Source organism: Miscanthus floridulus, chromosome 19 (assembly GCF_019320115.1).
Source record: "Miscanthus floridulus cultivar M001 chromosome 19, ASM1932011v1, whole genome shotgun sequence".
Lineage (NCBI taxonomy): Eukaryota > Viridiplantae > Streptophyta > Magnoliopsida > Poales > Poaceae > Miscanthus > Miscanthus floridulus.
Window position 1 is genome coordinate 28,392,887 of NC_089598.1, and position 21,133 is coordinate 28,414,019.

The following is a 21,133-nucleotide window of genomic DNA, read 5'->3' on the forward strand; positions in this document are numbered from 1 at the left end:
AACGGGAACGGGTAAACAGGAAACGTTCCCGTACCCATTAATCCACTATACTCGTCGAGGATGGATTATTGCCTATTTAGATGCCCGCGAATAAAGATATGATCTTATCCTCGTCCCTTAACCGATCAAATACCCGTAATAGATCAAATAGCCGTAAGATGTCGGGTATCGGGACCGTTGCCCATCTTTACTTCCTCCTCGATCTCGCCGCCGCCGCGGCTCGGTCCTCTCAAATCGAAGCCAATATGCAGAAGGTATACAGAACACAGATCTTGGCTCTCAAGTCTGAAATCCTAATTCTTTTTCTTGTAGTCTGAAATAATAATTCGTGCGTAACTTGTTCATGCTCGCCGGAAATCCAATCTCATCTGTTTCACTTCGGTCGCGCAAACTTTTTGTTGTGATATCCGTTCAAGGTCTGTTCGCATGTGTGTCCAGCACAAGGTCGCGTTGTGCCAGCTCGCGGTCACACCGGACAAGGACGGAAACATCGCCCGCGCGCGCGCCCGCGTCGAGGCCGCCGCGGACGCCGGCGCCAAGCTCGTCGTCCGCTCTCTCTGTCAGTTACTGACGTGTTTTCTGCTTCAAACCACAAATCGCTAAACTACTGAGCAGACTGAAAGTGTTAGTATAGATTAAGACGCTAAGACCTGATCAGCTGAAGGCAGCAGAAGTTACAAGCATTGCTTCATTGGCAGTGTTCCTCTGCTTTTGCTTCAGGAAATATGGAGCTGCCCGTACGCAATGGAGACACTGCCAAGTTACGCCGAAGACATATACGGCGGAGATTCGCCGTCCATCTCGATGTTGTCGGAGGTCGCTGCTGCCAGAAAGATCACCATTGTAGGTGGATCCATACCTGAGAAGGCGTCTGGGAAGGTGTTCAACACCTGCTGTGTCATCGGACCAGATGGTCAGATATTGGCCAAGCATAGGGAAGTAAGTATACAGTAGCTGGAGAGGCTGTTGTCTGAATCCAGATATTTATATGTAATTTGCAGCTGGTAATTGGATCGACCTGAATAGTGATTGCTAAAAGAAATGAGCAATTTCAGCTGCATCTGTTTGAGATTGACATCCCAGGAGACATCACGCTGAAGGAATCTGATACATTCACAGGTGGACAAGAAGCTACTATAGTCGACACAGGTACGTGGTAAACTGGTAACTTCAGACGTATATTACCATGAAGTTTTTTTTTTCTTTTTACGTAGCATATTTGTGGCGACATTTTACTGTGCTCCTGTGACAGTTTCATGTCTGAAAATATGTTAAGCACCCGTAAAGATTCTGTAAAGCTGCAGAAGTACATTTACAGCGCACACACTCATGTTGGACGGATTGGCATAGCATAGGAATCTGCTTCTGTTTCTGTGATAACACATTCTGCATAGGAATGTGCTTCTGTTTTTGTGATAGCCTTCTGGCACATGCGTTACAGATGTTGGACGGATTGGCATAGGAATATGCCATGATATCCGGTTTCCAGAGCTTGCAATGCTGTACAGATCAAAAGGTATGCTTCACCATTTTTGCAGGATGTGCTACATTGGTTCCATGCAGTGCTAGATCCTCTCCAATTTCCATGAACAGCTTAACAGGTGTGACTTGCCAAACCAGGTGCGCACCTGATATGCTATCCTTCTGCGTTCAACATGAGCACCGGGGAGCTCCTGTGGGACCTCATGCAGAAGTCCAGGTTCGCTACAGCGCCACTGCTTTTCCAGCCTTTTGCTCTTCATCAGTTCTGCTCTCTGTGCCACGATCACAATGCCATCAGAAATACAGTAGTGAACTTTTGTTCACGTAGTAGTTATTTTCTGACCGACTTTGTTTTCCCCTCTACCCTTTTCACTCCATCAGGGCTGTTGACAATCAGGTAAATTCAGCACTAAATACCCTCTTCTGTCATTGTAATGTTTGTACCGAAACTGTACCTAAAATCAAGGCGGCGGTGCGGAATTTTTCTTGGTTCCAGTTGTTTGTAGCAACCTGCTCACCGGCGCGAGACCCTAACGCGAACTCGGACTACATGATCTGGGGCCATTCGAGCCTCATCGGACCAGTAAGACACAACAACCATTTGCAGTTTTGCATCTTCTCCCAATTGACAGTTTCGGTTCGACAGGATTGGCGGCTAATTTATTTTTGCATGCAATCTATTCAGTTTGGTGAAGTTCTTGCGGCAGCTGGGCATGAGGAAGCGACCGTCATCGGCGGGGATGGACCTCTCTACGATACAGTCTACAAGGCACGCGATATTGAGAATTTAAGATTCGCTCACACTCAATTTTGGTTGCTCCTGTGTTGGTGATTTGATCAAGGAAGAACACTTGCAGGGAGAACCTCCCGTTGGAGATGCAGAGCAGAGGAGACCTCTACCGATTGGTTGACGTTCTGGTCAACGACTCGATGAAATCGCGCTCTGATCTGTGCCGCGAGATGCCTGTCTAGTCACCAGTGTGGACACTGACTGACTGACACGTACGAATGGTTGGAAACTTCACATGTTGGACTGACTGATCTCCGGTGTCATGTCTGTCAACATGTTTTTGGGATGTGTTGTATCGCAATGCGCAATGCAACTCCCATTCTTTGGGAAAACTCTGAACTGCACTTACTCTGTAGGACAATTGATAGACGTGCCATGCTTCAGGGCACAGCTTTGTACAGGAAGAAATCTTGGAGCCAAACCTGCCTGTTTGGTTGGCTGGTTCGTATCGTTGCTGGTTTGTGAAAAAGTACTGCTGGCTGATTTGTGTGAGAGAAAAATACTGTTCCGGCTAGAAATTTACGATCGTTTACGACGAGCCACGGTCAAACGAACAGGCTATAATCTGCTGCATCCGAAGTGTGCCATAACTAGCATATATTGCAGTATAAAGACAAGAAGAAATGTTGAAGTCCAACCATAATCTGCTGCATCCGAAATGTGCCATAACTAGCATATATTGCAGTATAAAGACAAGAAGAAATATTGAAGCCAAACCATAATCTGCTGCAGCCGAAATGTGCCATAACTTGCAGTATACGTACGAACGTACCTAAAAACAGGTGTTCAATCTCTTCAGATTCAGGCTCTGTTTGGGAGGTGAAAAATTCCAGGAGAAGCTTTTTGAAAGAACTTGGGAAGCTGAGGTGATACCAATCCGTCGGATGGTACCGGTCAGATTCATAGCATGTTCATTCGGCGGCTGCGGCTTGTCGTAAACGATTGTAAATTTTCAGCCAGAACAATATTTTTCTCTCACACAAACCAGCTAGCAGTACTTCTTCACGAACCAGCAACGAGACGAACCAGCCAACCGAACAGGCTATCATTTCTCACGCGCACGCCTGCACTCCGCGCCCGTGCCATCACGCCCTGCCTGCACCTGCTTTTCGCATGTCCACGCAGGGGGCGCTCGTGCCCCCTTCCGTTTCCCACACGCATCCCATGTGCAACACATGATCTATTTTTGAAACATCCAGTTGCAAACATACGTTTGAAGACAGATAAAACATTTGAAACATACGCGCCGAAACACTTGCAAAAACACTTGAAAACCATTGCAAGCATACGCAACATCCAGATAAAATACTTGTAACATATGTATGAAACATATGCAACGTCCAGATAAAAATACTTGCAGCATATGTCTGAAAAAAATATATGAAACATTGGGTACAGATGTTTGCAACATACATGTATAACCATTGCAACATATGCAACATCCCGATCTACTTTTACAACATTTGTGTGAAACACTTGCAACATATAACTCTAAAATATTTAAAACATTTGAAATATATACTAGCAACATGCATCGTATCCAGTGCGGCCTCCTCCGCCGTCTTCATCGAGACGCCACGCCGTAATAAGACGCTTCTCCTTGCGCTGGCGGCGCCTGTCGGCGTTGTCAGATGGAGCGGACGACAGAGTAGGAGCAAGAGGAGCAGGGCGGGCGGTGGAGCAGGAGTAGGAGGAGGTTGGGTGGGCAGCAGGAGCAACGGAAGGGAGACAAGCACCGGATGGGGCAGACGGATGCCCTTTACACGGCATTTCCGAATACAAAATGCAGTTTTGGAGTTTTTGTCAGCTTAAAAAAAGCTATCTTGTTTGGAGGAGCTTCTAGTTTTTTGAACTTTCTATAGGAAAACTTCCTGAAGCTCCCAAAACAAGACCTCAAACGGATAGAATATGACAATTTCTTGAAACAAAAGGGACAAGCAAAGCGAAAAAAGAAAAATAAAATCTTTTGTTCTTTTTGGTCCAGCAAGACGGCCCCCGGCGAAAAGCCCAAACCACAAGTGCGACAAACGCAGGCCCGGCCCACAGAATCATCCTGACTTGAAATACAAACAAGAAAGTCCCTGCTCTGCAAAACAAATCGAATTTACCCTACCGCTATTGAAGATGACGCTTCCACCCCTCTCCCCCCTACCAAACGCAGAAATTTCATGCTCACAGCTATCCTACATAGGGGTATATCCGTCATTTAAGCACCTCTGCCCCCACCACCTTGCGTTCGCACACACTAGAGCCGCCTCGCCTAGGGATGAAAACGGTCGGGAACGGTCGGAAAAATGTCTTACGGGATATCGGGAACGGAATATTTCGAACGGGAACGTGTCGATTACGATCGGGAAGCGATAACACAAGACGGGAACATCGATATATGTAGCCACTTGAAGCAATGAGCTCGATGCAACAATAACAACTATGTATAATCCATATGCAAACAATAGGAAACAGTGCGCGTCTCCGTGGCATAGAAATAAAAATTTGAACGGATGACAGATGATCATTGCAAATTAGGCAATTAGCAATTAAAAAAAATTAGAAATCGTATCATATAGTTTATACTTACTTTGCGGCTGCTTGCACCTTGCACAGTTGCGCTTGCGCCTGCAGATTTGCTTGCTCACAGAGTCGCAGCGAATCAGTGGTCGCTCAGGCTCGGTTGCTTGGTGCTCGCTATTGGCGACCGCCGACCGGACGTGGGTCCGACGGCGCAACACAGACTGCAGCTCTGCCTCTGATGTCCGCCTGTCCGCAGTCCGCTCCGCTTCTGAATGACTGAATCGCTGATCGGGATCGCTCGCGGGGAACTGGAAGCGACGCCGACACGAGTAGCGAGGCGTGAGGCGCCGCCACTGATGTTAATTTCCTCGCTGCGACTCCTGCGAGTCGTCTGCGGCCTTAAAAATGGGAATTTCCCGCGGGAGTTTTTCCGACCAAATACGGGATCCGTTAATTCAGTCGAGAAATCACTCTAACCGATTTTGATCCCGAATTCGCCGAATTTTCTCAAATTTTTTCCCGAATCCATTTTTTTCCGAGAAAATAATAGCCGGTCGGAAATTCCGGTGTCGGTTGGTACCGGAATTTCCCGTCCCCTTTCGTCCCTAGCCTCGCCCGTAGAACTCGTGCACAGCGGCCACCACCCTCGCAAGTCGCGCAACCCTTTCAATTTCCAGTCTATAATTTTCCCCCGTTCCCTTCCCTTGGAAAACCACGCACCCACCGAGCCCGGCCGGCCCCAACCACTCCAACCAAACCAAAACCCAAACCCACTCTCCCCCGAAACCCAGGGCCTCGCGTCGTTTGATGCGATTCCGGCGGCGATCGCGAGCGCCTCCACCACCACCCGCTCCCCCGTCCCAGCGTGCGTTCGGGCGATCTCCCCTCTCGCGGCGGGCATGGCTGGCGGCGGCGGAGGCGGGGCTCGCGGTTCCGACAGGGCGGGGGCGGCGCGCTTGCCCACCACCACCACGGCGATCCAGTCCACCATCCAGTCGATCAAGGAGGTCGTCGGCGGCCACTCCGACGCCGACATCTTGGACACCCTCCGCGAATCCAACATGGACCCCAACGAGACGGCGCAGAAGCTGCTCAACCAAGGTACTTTTGCCTCTCTCCTGTTCCCCCCGATCTGGGTCGCCTCGACTCGATCGATCTCGTACCGGTGCCGGGAGCTAGGGTTTTGGGGCGCTCGCTGAGCCGCATTGGGTCGGCTCTGCCGCTGCACCCGCGGGGGCGCAGGGGATTCCTGCGTACGGTCTAGGGTTTTCGAGCTATGGGGATTTGGGGAGGCTCTTCTAGGTTGGGTCACCGTTTAATGGTTTATTATTGATTAATGATACTATATCACGAGGGTCGTGATTTTGATTAGCCAATGATGTCCACATATATTAATGGTACTCTTGCAGGTCCAAATTATTAACTTTGGTTGTTGGGCTACTTGTATTTTCGTTTTCTATTCTATATAAATTTGTAAAAGGTAGTGCTTACTATTGCTTACAGGGCGTGGTTCTAACCGGCTTATAAAATTAGATATTGTAATGGTCTCCATGAAATTTTTGGGAAGTAAATGAGCTTTGACGTGTTGATATGTGGGATGTTTATTATTTGATGGATGAGAGATGCCATTGTTTCCAATATGTATTGTCTCTACTAGTAAATCTTCTCATGTTTTCTTTGTGATTATAATTCGTCGTTTGTTTGTACCTGCAGACCCATTTCACGAAGTGAAAAGAAAAAGGGACAAGAAGAAAGAGGTATACATTTGCTGTTTGGGTAAATTTTCAGTGTAACTGTAAAAATGAAGGATTAAACCTAAAGCCATTTCCTTTTTGTATTGCTCCTTTTTTTGTAGCATACTTGTACATATTCGTCTTGCAATGTTAGGCTTTTCGTGATGTTTTGAAACAATCTAAAGCAAAAAGGCACATTTGGGGTTCTATGCCCTTAAATTGCGTACACACACAGTCACTCAATAGGTGCAAAAGAAAACCTGGCCTCCAAAGTCCAAATACTAGATGCAAGTTTGACTTAGGGCAAAGCTAAAATGACTTGCAATTTCGAACAGAGGGAGTAGGAGTAAAATATGATGAGACATACACATTGCTTCGGCACAAGACAATGCATTCCACAACACTTTATTTACTCTTATGTGTCCCTCTCTTGCTTTTTTCCTTGTCATCCCCTGACCCTACCTTGTGTGCGAGCTTTTGGCACTGGCTATGAAGAAACAAAATTAGTTCTCTATCAATGAGGAAACATGTTAGGTTTATTGCTTCTTTGTTAAAGTGTGTAATGCATGTTATGAAGTTTTAATAATGCTGAAAATCATACATTGCTATTCTTTTATTCTCTGTTGTGCTGAAAAAAAATATTGCATTGTTAGAGTGCTGGCCAGAAGAGCTTTGCTGATAGTACTGCACAAGTTGAGCAGAACTCACAATGGATGAAGCCACACACACAAAGGATGGAAAATGATCAAAGAAGAACTCCCAATCACGGTCAGATGTCAGGTAACATAATTGACGGCCACCATTTGTAATTCTGATCTTATGTTTAGTAACATAGAGTAGATATGCTTCTTTTGCTGCCAAGATAGTTCCAATCATCTTTATATATTTCTAGCAATCCAGCTTCTAGATAATGATGAAACATATAGCTTCCTGTTTTCCATGGCAACCTTGTTTGTCTCCAGTTTGCTTGTCTTTGCTCCTGGCTTCCCATTACAAAGCTTCTGCAGTTTTCACATATGGTGTGATATATGTGCAATATTATGGTTGTGTAACTTGCAGGTTTCCACCTGACTGTTAACTGATTGCTTGATGCAGGCCCTAGTCGTGAATTTCGGGTTGTGAGGGACAACAGATTTCAACATGGTGTGGTGGAGAACAGACCAGAACTAGGACACAAAGGTTCAGCAAATGTACAAATGTCTGATAGGAGGTATTGGTTGTGTGACAAATTTTGTCGCTGCTCTTACTCTCCTGTGCACTCATTTACTTGTCAAACAATCATGTCATCATTTTTTTAGTTCCGGTTAAGTTGTATACTGATTATAATGCAGCTATCAAGTACTTATTCAACTTCCTAATATTTCTTTGTAGCTATAGGTTGTCTCTTCGAGTGTAGGCATCATATCGCCTCCTCTATCAAACCCTAATTTGATAATGTGAAAATGAATAAGTGCTTTAGGTTTGATGTTTCTTTGTCTGTTCCTATGGTACATGAATAAATCCTCTGAAACAGTAATGGTACATTTCTTGAGGTAAATGGCGCATGCAGGCAGGTAGCCGCGTTGACTGAAACCTTTCTGTTGCTTTTGACTTTAGTTTTATGTGATGGCTATTGGAAAACAGCTATTGACGTGCCTGAACCGTGACTAGGGGCTCATGTTGGGTTTCAACTCTAGCCTACCCCAACTTGCTTGGGACTAAAAGGCTTTGTTGTTGTTGTTGTTGTTTATGTGATGGCTATGGCCATTTTGTTGTCTATTTTGTAACTAAGTTCCAGAGCTGTAATACACTGACCAAATGTCCAAAATACAGTTATGAAAATTGCTATCTTTCTTAATTTTTTTGTCAGCTGTTTTGCATATGAACATCTTGTTGTAATCAAACTAATACTTTCCTTACTGGGTTGTCTATGTTCAGTACTGTTCAGTCTGGTCGAAACCGCTCACCTGCTACAACCTCAGACGGCCAGATCACACATCAAAATGCTACGCAGAACTCCCACTCTGACACAACTCAAGGGAAGAGGGATGGTCAAGGTACTACACAGAAGCATGCGAAGCCATATTTGAAGAACTCTCAGAACGAGCAGCATTTTCCAGGTTCTGACCCAGCTCATGGGTCAGCCAATGTTAGAATTGCTGGTGGAACTGTTGGACCTGCTCGACATCATGTTGGAGTTATTAATTCTACTAGGCAATTTGCTGGCCGTTCGGGTTCTCAGATGCATGCGCCAAGTGGTTCTTCTCATGCAAATATTCAGAGGGGGAGTTTTACCTCAGTAGGGGCATCTGGGCGTTACCCAGCCTTTATGTCTAGAAACATTCAACAAAACCAGAGACCTGATACAATATTTCGTGGAAGGCCGACTGGTAGATCTTTTGTTGCACAAAATGTCAACAGGTATCACCAGGGTCCTACTAGCAACCAAAAAGGTATCGTCTGCCAGTGATGTCAATGCTTTTTTTTTTGTCAGCAGAAGAGGTGATATCAAAATGTTAGTTTTTGTCAGCAGCAACATTGTAAGGGCTTGTTCAGTTAATCCCCAATCCGAGGGGATTGGAGAGCATTTTGGGGGATACAATCCCCTACAAGTCAAAATTCTCCTCAATCCCCTTCAATACTCTCCAATCCCCTTGGATTGGGAACCGAACAAGCCCTATTTTTTTTTTTTTTTGTGAAAAATTATATATACAAGCAATGTGCTTTATATCTCTTAAATCCGTAAGCACACATACTGCAGATATTTTGATAGACAATTATTTCCCCAAGTGGTTTTAAACAATTTTAGTACTGGGTTTAGTAGATTGTATTCCAGGAAACCACATATTGTGCTCTCCATTTTTTTTTTGTCTTTCCATGTACATTTGTCCCCACCTTGCGTGGGGGTTTCAGCATCGAGCAATCCCTTTTTCCCATATATATATAAAATTGGTGGATCTCATGTTTAACTTCATTCTAACTGTACTTTACTTTTCGCTTTTGTACGAAGATCTATATAACTACCTGTTTCACCGAAATACTTAGAATGCTGTTTCTGGAAAAAATTATACTTGCCACTTGATGTCTAGCTTCTTAGTGTTTCTTTATCCATTATATCTAATGCTTTTAGGCACACATTCTGATAAAATGACAAATTTTCTCTTCAGCAGTACACCCTGTTAAGGAGTGGAAGCCAAAATCGACAAAGAAGTCACCCACCACCGATGCAGAAAACAATATAGCTGATGCTGCATCTCCTTCAGCTAGCAACTGTGAAAATGCTAACGCATCAGATGTAAACAGTTTGTCTGACAAACTTTCACAAGCTAACTTGCATGAGGTGGAGCATGTTATTATTCCGGAACATCTTCGTGTGCCAGAATATGAGCAGACAAAGTTAAGGTTTGGCAGTTTCACATCTGGCTTGGATTCGGAACAAGTACCTGCTTTGGCCCCACAAGACACTGAGCAACCAGAACAGTTAGGTGAACCTTTCCCAATTCTTTTAATCAAAGAGAAGATAATCTTGTAGCAAGCAGCGTTGTGGCAACAAGTTATTCCCTTGGAAGTTATTTATTATTGAATACTGATAAACTAGATTATGTAGTTCCTGTTATTTTTTTATAGTTAAAATATTTTATTCAATAAACTTGATTCAGTAGTTTATGTCACATCAATTGTTATTGTGCTATGTGCTACCTACGCATCTATATTCTTTTATATGGTGAAATAGTTTGCAAGCTTGCAGTTTTATTGTCATAGCATTTGGTTTTTAGATTCTTATTAGGTACATTTATAACTTATTATTATTGGTTTACGTTTGACAAATTCTAATCATACATTCTTTTGTTTTACTTTAATAATTATAGCATGTCATTTCTGAATGCTATTCTTGCACTCTGGTACGTTATGTGGGTAATTTAGAGAATATGGCTTCCTCTGACAATCCTTTTGTTATATGTAGTTTACAAGAATCAGTTCAACAGGTCAGTGAAGATGATAGTTTGGATACTGGGCATGATGACATGGATGAGCAAGCTAGATCTTCACAACAACTGTCCACGTCAACGGCTGAGATTTCCTTGCCCCCATCTGAGGATAGTGATCGGATGAGTGGGCAAGTAGAGAATGATGATGGCCTGGGCTTAGTTCAGAGTGACACTCCAGTTGGAGCAGCAGATGGTGACAGTACCCAAATCACCTCGACTTTGACTCCTTTTTCGGTAATGATGCTTCACATGGTTGAAGGATTTTTTATTTGACATTTTCTTTGCTAGATTATTTTATAGTGAAGTTGCAATTCTCGTATCCAGAGAGTTTTTTTGGCATCGTCCATGACACATAGAACTTGAATATTTGCAGGCTTATGGTCATGAAGATCCTAATATGCATACAACCAATGAGGCCCAGTTATATGGACTGGTGGAGGCTAATGTACATCCGCAAGTATTAGCTTCCTCTTCTCAGGTAAATGTTATATTGGAATCCAGTTGCTATTGGTCTCCTTGATTGTATTACTTTTTGAAGTCACCAAAAAAAATGTTTTTTTTGGGTATAGTTGGCATTTTCAAAATGCAACTTCAAAAACTAATTCCTACTATAGTATTTGTAGAAATATTAATGTTACAATATTTAGTACTTCTGTAATCAAACAAACACATTTTCATATGGCCAACTTAAATGATCCTAAATATACTGGTGGAGAAATATTGATGTTGACTGCTTGTATCCAAATCAGCATATATCCTAACTGGAGTAATATGGATGAAATCTGTTATTTACTGCTTACAATCCCTTACTCTCATCAGGGGTACCCTTCAGAAAATCCGGAAGCAGATAATGCTGTGCAAGTCTTCAGGATGCCAGAACCTAATGTTCACTCACATGTTCTCCCTTCCACATCTGAGGTAGCACTGTATTTTGATTTTTAACTGCTCTCCTGTAGTCCTTTCTGTATTATTATTACTTGTAATCATTTGGATATATTCTTTAGGCAGCGTAATTTATAGTGCCCACCTTGTAGTCTACTAGTCTTGGCCCATCATCATGTGACCAGGGCTGCTAATGAGTCCAGTTTTAATCCACTTACTTACCAGATTTAATAATCTCTACCTAGTTCTCTTGTCGTTGGACTCATTGCTTATAAAATGGTTCTGCTGCAAGGAGTTCAACACAGGACGCTTTGCTGGTTTGTAGTTGAGGAAATTTGTTCTGCTTACTTTGAAATAAAATTCAAGAAGTCAGTCTTGTTTTTTGCACTTGGACTTTGTGACACTTGGACTTTTGCCACAATTTCTGTCTTCTGTTTTCCTAAAACACTCTTCTATTCACTGTTGATCACAGTATAAATACATAACCTGTTTGGCCGACTAAGTCACTCAAGTATGTCTCACTACACTCACTCACACACATAGTGGAGGTAGAACTTAGAAGAAGGGGAGAGCAGAGCACACACAATTGAACACGCTTGTGAATGGTGCTGTTTCAACTGAGGCTGCTGCCATCCCTCTATCTCTCATATATACATGTCATAGCAAAAGTACATGAAAGCCATCTCCGAATTCTACCAACTAACAGGGTCAAACTGCCCATACTACTTGAACTAAAATCTACAATACCTGCTACTGTTCTACAAACAGGCAGAGATGAAAAGAAAGGAGCAGTCCCTGTTCCTATACTCCTATGACAAAAGAAAGAAGAGTGGAGAGCAGCTGATTTATCTAACATAACCTTGCATTCTAAGAAAAAATAAAGACAATTTTGCTACCTCTTTTGTGTAATGCTGTCTTAGTGAATCTCATGATTAAATTGTGGCATCTGTTGCAGGCCCTAAATCCACAGATTGTGAGCAACAGCCCTGTTCCGATCTCTTCACAGCAGCAGCATATCTCTCAGCAACAAGCTGCCGCACAGATGTACCCTCAAATGCATCTGCAACATTTTCCAAATTTCATGCCATATCGACAACTCTATTCTCCAGTTTATCCCATGCCTATGCCAAACTATTCGCCAAATGTCCCTTATCCATCGAATGGAAATAATTATCTACAGATGCCCAGTGGAGGTTCACATTTAACTGCAGGAGGCGTGAAGTATGGAGTTTCACAGTATAAACCAGTCCCATCTGGTAACCCTTCTGGCTACGGAAATTACACTCATCCAGCTGGTTTTACAATGGGTTCTCCGGGTGTTATTGGAGCTGCAGTTGGTGTTGATGATGTCAATAGGATGAAGTACAAGGACAACATTTATGCCTCAACTCCACAGGTACAATTTACAATTTTTTGAATGCTATTAATTCTCAAATTAGAGAGATGGGTATCTTTTTTCGTTTTGTAGTACTTTAATAGGACTTCCTCTTTACTTTCTTTGTTTTTTATGGGTTGAGTACTTTATCTCAGAAGTTCCAGTCTTTCCCTGTAAAAGTAAATCAGGTGGGAATGGTGCCATTCTCTTCCTAATAAGAGAATCTGATAGCGAAGACATCTTTAGGCCAATAGTGTTCATGGTTTCTGAGTTGGGTCCTTTCATTTTACTAATTTGAGTATCTTCCACAGGTCGAGACATCTGACATCTGGATTCAGCCAGCTAGAGAGATGCCACCTTTGCAGGTTCCTTCATATTACAACATACCAGGTCAAGCAACGCCTGGTGCTTTTGTGCCAAATCCAGCAAATGCATCTTTCAATGCTACAGCTCAATCCTCTCACGCGCAGTTCCCAGGCTTGTACCATCCTCAGCAGCCTCCCTCTATTGTAAGTCCGCACCCCATGGTGCATCAACAGGTGCCATCGGCCATTGGTCCCAATGTTGGGGTCGGGGTGGCAGCTCCAGGCCCGCAAGTTGGGGCTTATCAGCAACCACAGCTTGGTCATATGAATTGGAGACCCAGCTTTTGAAGAAGGTTTCTTAATTATCTGTAATTAGGGGGGTCACAAGAGCCTTTATGTAACAACAGTAGGATCCTTTTAACAGGAAGCACCTTTGTTTTTAGTGCAGCTCTTTCTGATCTATTTAAGCTATAACAAGGTTTTTGTTAGCTTTTCCTTCCCCAGATGAATTTAGTATCCCATCTGAACTGGTATGATGTAGATTTGTGAGTTAAACATTGGGCAAGATCTCGCATGAGCACCAAGGTTGAGTGCTTTCCATTTTGTTCTATTGTTTTGTTTCCTTATCTGATTTATGCATGCATAAGGTTGTGAATTTTAGTTTTTTAGCAGTGCAAGCGGCATTTTAGTGTGTGCTGCTATCGAATGCAATGTGGTAACCTGGTCAGGGTTCTTTGTAACTGGGGCTGTCCATGTCATAACGATCACGTACATTTTATGATTCCTTGGAACAACAGTTTACAACCTAATTGCGTGTGGAAATTTTCTGTGGTATGTAGTTGGAGACTATTGTGCACTGATTTAGTTGTCCTGGAGTATTATGTATCATGGATCTGAAAGTTCAAATGGGCATGGCGGAACAAATTATGACATTACAGTTGTTCCTACTTTTTTTTCCCATCATCTCGGCAGTATACTCGACTAACATTTGTGTGCTTGTTTATTTCTTGCTTGCTGCGTTTCATGTGCACCCCTTTTTTGGCATACAAATTTGTTCAGTATCTGAGGGTTGAAAAAGGAATGGCTCACTGTTTGTTAAGCTTGTGGGTTTTGTTGGCCCAAAAAGTGAAGATGCACTGCTCGCTGTATTATGTGTTGTGATTCTTTTCTTGTCTTTGAAAAGAAGTTAAAAAACAACGGTTTGTAATAAGTGTTTATGTTTTTGGAGCGTATCCATTTATTGATCAATGTGTACTTAATGCTGCCACGGTGGTTATTTAACTGATCGTTACTCATGATTGAAATGAAATGATACGGAACTATGTAGCAGATGTAGTGTCAAAGCTAATTTAGGTCCACTTTTAGCTGGCCGAAAACGAAAACAAGCAAAAATACCAAGGGCTTCATTGGCGAATTTAAAGGTCCTCTGCCGCGTCGCCCCAGTTCCCCTCTGACCTCTATCCTTTGGGGTGGTTAGGCAATCCCAACGCAACACGCTCTGTAGCAGCTGTTGCCTCCACCTCGGCGTCTAGCGTCTAGATCACGATGAACGTTGGTTTTGCAAAGTGACAGAGGAACCTGTAGACTTGTAGAGGCAACTATTGCTTCATTGCTTCATCTGACAAAAGCCAAAGGATGCTAGTCCAGTTGGTTAGCAGTTCCAGAGGTCTTATGTCCTGAGTTCGAACTTCCATGGGGGTGGATTTCAGGATGAGGGTAAAAAATCTCCTCGCTCGTCCCAGGTCAAAGCACAGGTTAAGAGACGACCCTTCTCACAGGTGGCGGCTCCTGTGTATGGATGGGGCGGGAGTTCGGAGATTTTCTCGATCTATATGAGAAGATCTTCTTAATGACAATACCGTGGGGGACGATCATGACCACAACGGGCCGAGTTTTTTTTTCATATGACAAAAATACAGAAGCACCTATTCTAGCTTGCGATCTAGAAGAAAGAATCTTTGCCACACGATTTGTTGTGGCTAGCAGCAGCTTTATGCAGCGAGTATAGAATGATGGGATCACAAAAGAAAAATAAGAGTTAGCTTGCATTTTGCAGATTGATAGGGCCTGTTGGGTTCATGTTCAATTCCAAGCTTGGCTAGCTTTTTGAGCCAGGTTAGACTTAGCCAGGTTGGCACAAGCCAATAGCCACTTGTTTGGTTGGAGTGATTGTTAAGGCTGGCTCAGTTTTAGTTTGTTTGCTTTGGCTTGCATAGAATCACCCTATTGTAGGACCGGTAAGTTTACCCGTTGACACATTTTGTCGAACACGTTACCTTCGCCATGGCCACTACAACACCATTCTCCATGTGCTCCTACTCTGCCCTTCCCGGAGCTGCTGGATCGCGTGGTAAGGAGGCGCAGGATCCGCCGAAGCTGCTCGAGCGCGTGGTGGTCTCCGAGGTCTGCGCAGAGGTAGTCGACGGGCGCGTCGGCGGCGGCGGGGCGCCCTCCGCCCGTGCACACCGACGACGAGGAAAGCCAAGGACCTCGCTCTCCACCAGGCTTGGGCGCGGACGTTGGGGAGCTCGGGCTCGGTCGAAAGTGGCCGCTGGAGATCTGGAAGGAGCCGCAGTCGAGCTCGGACGCCAGGGACGCTTGGGCTCGAGCTTGGGCGCGGACGCCGGGGCCGGTGACCATCCTGCGCGGGCGGAGGAGATGCAGCTGTTGACGTTGCCGCTTGAGCCAGGGACGGGGAGGAGGGAGACAAGGAGGTGCGCGCTGCTCTGCTCCACAAGCAAGACGACGACGACCGACTGCGGGAGGTGCGGCGGTGCGATGCGGAAGACCTCTATAGTGGCTTGATTGGGCCTGGCTTCAACCTGTTTATAGGCAACCAAACAAATAGAAGTTGACTTCCTAGAGCTTGGTTGTGGTTTAGCCACCCAACCAAACAAACAGGCTCATATTCTCGAGTTTGTTTGAGACTAGTGACATTTTTAGCCCGCATTTGCTTGAGACTACTAACAATGCGGTGGCCAAGTAAGAGATGATGGCAAATGGGAATATATAAGTCTCTAGTTTTTTCCTATCTTGATGATGTCCAATCCATCGCCGACAATCAAGATCATGACAGTGTAAAGCAGTTGTCTATTTTTGATGTGCTGACTCCAATCTCCTCTTTGTGATTATTCTACAGGAAGTAACATTGGTAGTCACAAAGTGATTATTTTGATGTTTAATGCCTTGCCTGACAAAGTTGGTAGGTGTCTCTTTTTCTTATTTTCTATTTAATAATACAAACTGAAGGAAGAAAATAGCAAGAAGGGTTTGTATTTTTTTTTGAGGTTGTCTATCAACTTGCCCTTCTCTGACACCCACCATGATTTTAAATAGCGGGCTAAACTTAGTGACAACCTTCTCCTAAATAAAGCTATAGCCGGATATAGTTGAAGTTACATCATTTAACGGTTCTATAGAAAACATGAGAAAATTTTACCAGTATTTTAAAGAGCGAGCTATGACATTTAGGATTTGGCTTTAGCGGTAGCCTCTTCTAAAACCTATAAATAATAAATAGATAGAGACAAAGATGGATAAGCTGTACGTGAATATAAGTAATTTTACTTTCTGGTGAACTCGTATTTTTCTGAATTTATTCTAGAATTTAACGACGTTGTGCTTTTAGTGGTAGACGACATTTCCGTTGACAGTGAGACGCCTATTGTGACTTCATCAATCTCGAGATGTGCCGGCACAGTCTTTCGGAGGTGCTCGGTAGGGTTTGCGTACGTGTATTCATAGAGGTGAGTGTGCATGCGTGTTGAGCGTCAGTGTCTGTACTTGTGTAATTCATAATTTTTTTTTGGAGAGGAGCTCAACCATTTCAGCAATATTTGCTAAGTTTCAATAGTAGATAAGTATGTGTATCTGCTGACAATGCAAATTTTTGTGCAGGTGTGTGTGGCCTCGCACCGTGACATACATTTTTTTTTCCCACAGTCGCCAGGCCCCGCGATCCAACGGGAGCTGGAGAGTCCAGAGCCCTCAGCCCAACCCGCAGCCCAACAACGACCCCCGAGCAGGAGCGGCGGCGGCGGCACAACCCTCTCCGGCAATCGGCATGGGCACGCGGGAGGTGTACGAGGAGAAGCTCCGCAGCGGCGCGCACCTCCACCGCGATCCCACCATCAACCCAGGCCTCGGCTCGCCTCGGTGCCCGCGATGCTTCTCCCTCCTCAACCCCACCGCGGTGCGTCTCTCCCCGTTCCCTTTCCCCTCCCGATTCCTCGAGGCGCTTCCTTGGCGATGTTTCTGACCTGTTCTTATATTCTGCCCGTAGGGAGAGAGGGACTGGGCCATCACCTCCGTCCTGCACGACGCCACCGCCGTGGTAACACGCGATCCCCCGCTCGCTCTCACGCGGATGCGAGATTCGTGTGGTCTTTGCGCCACCGCTTTAGGAAAATTGCTGCTAACTTGTGTGCGATTTGTTGTCCTGTTTGTGCTGTTGTTGTAGGCTGGCTCCGGTGCCGGCGCTCTGCTCAGTGCTGTGCACGGGTTTAACACAGGTATCTTCCAGTTACTTGTTTGGTTTTGGGATTGGATTAGTAGGCATCCAGGTTGGTACAAATTGATATTGTTTTGTTGTTTCTTTGGAACAGGGATCCCTTTCGTCCAGAAGCATGTGAAGGGACCGAAGTGGCTGCAGTTGCTCGTTGGGGTAAGTCTTGGCTTTTGTTTATGGCTATACCTTACATGTTCTATTGTGATCTATCTTAGATAGCTTACTAAAGTTTGGTGTGAATATTGATCTAGCAGTCTGATCCAGTATTTTACATGTGTGAAGCCTAAACCATTGGGTAAAATGATGATCTTTTGCAAACAAATTCTCAAGGAAAAACTCTACTTGTTTAGTATATCTGCGTAATCAGCTTTAAGAAGGATATGTTAATAAATGAATGTCTGGTTCTCTTGATGTCAGGATCAACTCAACTACAAACTATATAGTATCACGACATTGGAGGACTTTGAAAAAAATACAGAGTAGTATTTCAAGGCAAAGTAATAGTCAAACTCAGATATTTGATTGCCTGCATAGTCATTTCTCCTGACCATTTTTAGTTTATCTTTAAAAACATTGGACTGGGGGAGCTGAACATGGCACTCTACACATTAAGGTTTAGGGAGCTAACCTTTCTAACACATTCAGGTTTTGTTATGTGGTTACCGGTATTGTGGTTTGTCAAGTCCTTGATTTGGCCATTTGCTGTCAGTGCTGTCAGGGGCAATGTAATGTTGAAGTTACCTTGTGCCAATGCACCAGGGTAAATTTTTTTGTGCCATTCAACAGCCTCACCATATGTTTCAAAAGAATTGTGTATGCTACTTAAACAGTTCACCGGGTCATTTGCTTATAGCTCTGCCCCTGTTTGCTGTCCTGTGTTTATGTGGCAATTGCTAATAGCTTTTGTAGATTGTAATTTGGTTGCTATAGAACTTTGAGAAAGGATGCTTTGTTACGATTTGTTCACTTTGGAAATTGCTACTTCTGTAGGTGCCACCGCTGCTGATGTTCTCAGGTGCCAGTGCTGTATTTGGTGGTAAGTCTCCAATAGCTATATTTGTTTCTAGAAAATGCAATAAGCTCTATGAAATTGTCCGCGCAAGTTAGTTTGACTTTTTGGAGCTATGATCTGATTATTAAACCAATGCTTCTTTATGTGTTTGGACTGGGAATCTATGCACATCTATAATTGGAACATGAAAAAAATTGCATTCTTTGTGTTTAGACTATAGCTTATAGGGGTACAGAAACAGATACGGTTTGTCATCAGGGTTGGATTAGATGTGGTTTCATTCCTTCTCCATCTTGTTCTTTCCAAGTCCACCAACCCAGACATATGTATCTAAAAATATTTTTGTCTAACAGCTTAATCTTAAACAATATTGGCTTGTAAACTTCATGTTTATTGTTATATAAGATACTATCATAATTGTTAAGAGTCCAAACAAAGCAAGTTGAGGTTCAGGTAAAGTTTGAAGTTCCTTCCAAAGTTATTTCTATTTTCAAATCTTGGTCTTACATATCTTGCCTGTCCAATAGAACAGGATTGCTCTTCTTAGCCAGAATGCCATGCACAATGCACTAGGTTAGCTGTTTTGAACAAATAGGAGGGATGTAAATTGCAATTTTGTACAGTCGAGATGAAATTTATTGTGGTATTTGAATCATGGATATGTATCATGGTAGCCATTCCAATGAATGTTTTTCCTCGAGGGATTGAACCGGAAGTGTCTCAGGCTTCCAGCTCTGTGCCAAAGTTCCTTGAATGTCTTAAAGTCTCTTAGACCTCTGTTGGAAGCACATCAACAAGGCGAAGAGAAACATTCAACTTCTTTAGAGGAACTTAAATTTGGAGAGCATGCCAAATTGGACATAGCAAATCCCGGCTTCCATGCAATGCATGTTTTTTGACAGACTTGTTAGCAAACTTGATTTGTTTTTCTCTACAGCATAGTACCTAATGATATATTACTTGATGCAGCATATGCACTTCCAAGGTTTGCTCAGCTCACCGTGACGTCTTACTACGTGGCATCAACTGGCTCGCAGTACGCGGTTTCTCAGATCACACGGCAGATCGAAAGAGCTCATTTCCAAGAATCCGACGAGAAATCTAGATGAGTTGGTTGGCATTCAGTCTGTTCTATTGGTCCCATGTACATGGTATATAGGAGTAAGTACGTTTACTGCTGCTTTTGCCATGTTGCAGTACAGTACTAGTTTTACTGTGTTCCAGACAGCACGCAGTGAATAAAGTTAAATTGTCTTGGCCCAACTGTCTGTATTCAGGTCTTGGGTTAAAATGTTTTTTTTTCACTTAGTAAAATATTAGCTTTATTTATGCGCGGAGAACTGAGACGAACTAGTAAGACCGTAAGAATAAACAGTAGTAAGTACTAAACTATAAGGATGATACATTGCAGATCTGCAGTGAAGAACACGACCTGACTACAGTGCACATAAACGCAAATGACTAGTTAACACCGGTTGTCCTCGTCAGCTGTCATCAACGATGTAATCTAAATATTGGAAACAAATCCTACACCAATCACCAAATTCTCCAATTCTTGATCAGACAAACGTCCAAGTCGATCCGCGATCGGGAGGAGAGTGGCTAGATCTAGCTGCCCGGCGGCGGTATCCCGGCGTAGTACAACCACGCCCTCTCCTTCTCCCGGCGCTGCTTGCGCAGGTACCACTCCCGCCAGTGCATGAACTCCTTGGTCCGCCGCGCGCCGTGGTCGGACCCGGCGGCGGCGGCGGGCGGTCGCACCACCGCGCGCCTCCGCCTTGGCCGCGGCACGCGCGGCCCCGGCCTCTTCATGCTGATCGCGACGACGACCCCCACCATCATCGGCGCGGGCGCCGGCGCCGGGGCCGCACCCCTCCCTCCGTCTTCTCCCACCGCGACGAGATCGTTGACGTCGTCGGACGAAGAGGAGGCCGGCGCCGTCTCCACGCCCGCGCCTTGTCCCGTGTCCGTTTCGCCGGCGTCCATTTGTTTTGTAACCGGCGGCTACGGCCCTTGAGTGAACCACCTACGTCTACGTACTACTAGTAGTAGGCTCGGTCGACGCGTGTGCGTGTCACGTTTTATAAAGCCCGCACGGGGTCGGTTGGGGCTGCCCTGTGGCGGTGCGTGCGTTTCGATCGGGGTCGGTTGGGGTTGTCCCATCCAAACCCGGATCGACGCCGCCGCCTCTTCGTTCTCCCGGATTTCAAATCTTCAGCATCGTGCGTGACCGATCATCTTTCCTCTTTTTTCCCCCCCGGATGCTTCACGTTCGCCGCTCGCTGTATATTCTTTTGTGTCTTCTGCGAAAGAATTACACGCAAAGCAACACATCCGGCCGAGATTGACATATCTTTTATATACTATAGAGAGCCGTAAAGTAAGAGTACGTCACTGTGTAAGAGACTAATGGCATGTTTAGTTTGCGGCGTGAGATGATCCGGAATGATCCGAACCTAATACCGAAGCTGCCACTGCTGTTTGGTTCCTGGCATGGAACTGCCCTGTCCGTCATCAGTTGATTCCCTGTAGAATTAAATTGCAAGCAATCGTAGAGGACGGACTCAC

General features: G+C 44.5%; 2 pseudogenes; both read left to right on the forward strand.

The window, feature by feature from the left end:
- Positions 1-426: 426 nt before the first annotated feature.
- Positions 427-2,662, forward strand: LOC136529306 (omega-amidase, chloroplastic-like; annotated as a pseudogene).
- A 2,841-nt stretch (positions 2,663-5,503) lies between these two features.
- On the forward strand, positions 5,504-19,829 carry LOC136525791 (uncharacterized; annotated as a pseudogene).
- The last annotated feature ends 1,304 nt before the right edge of the window (positions 19,830-21,133 follow it).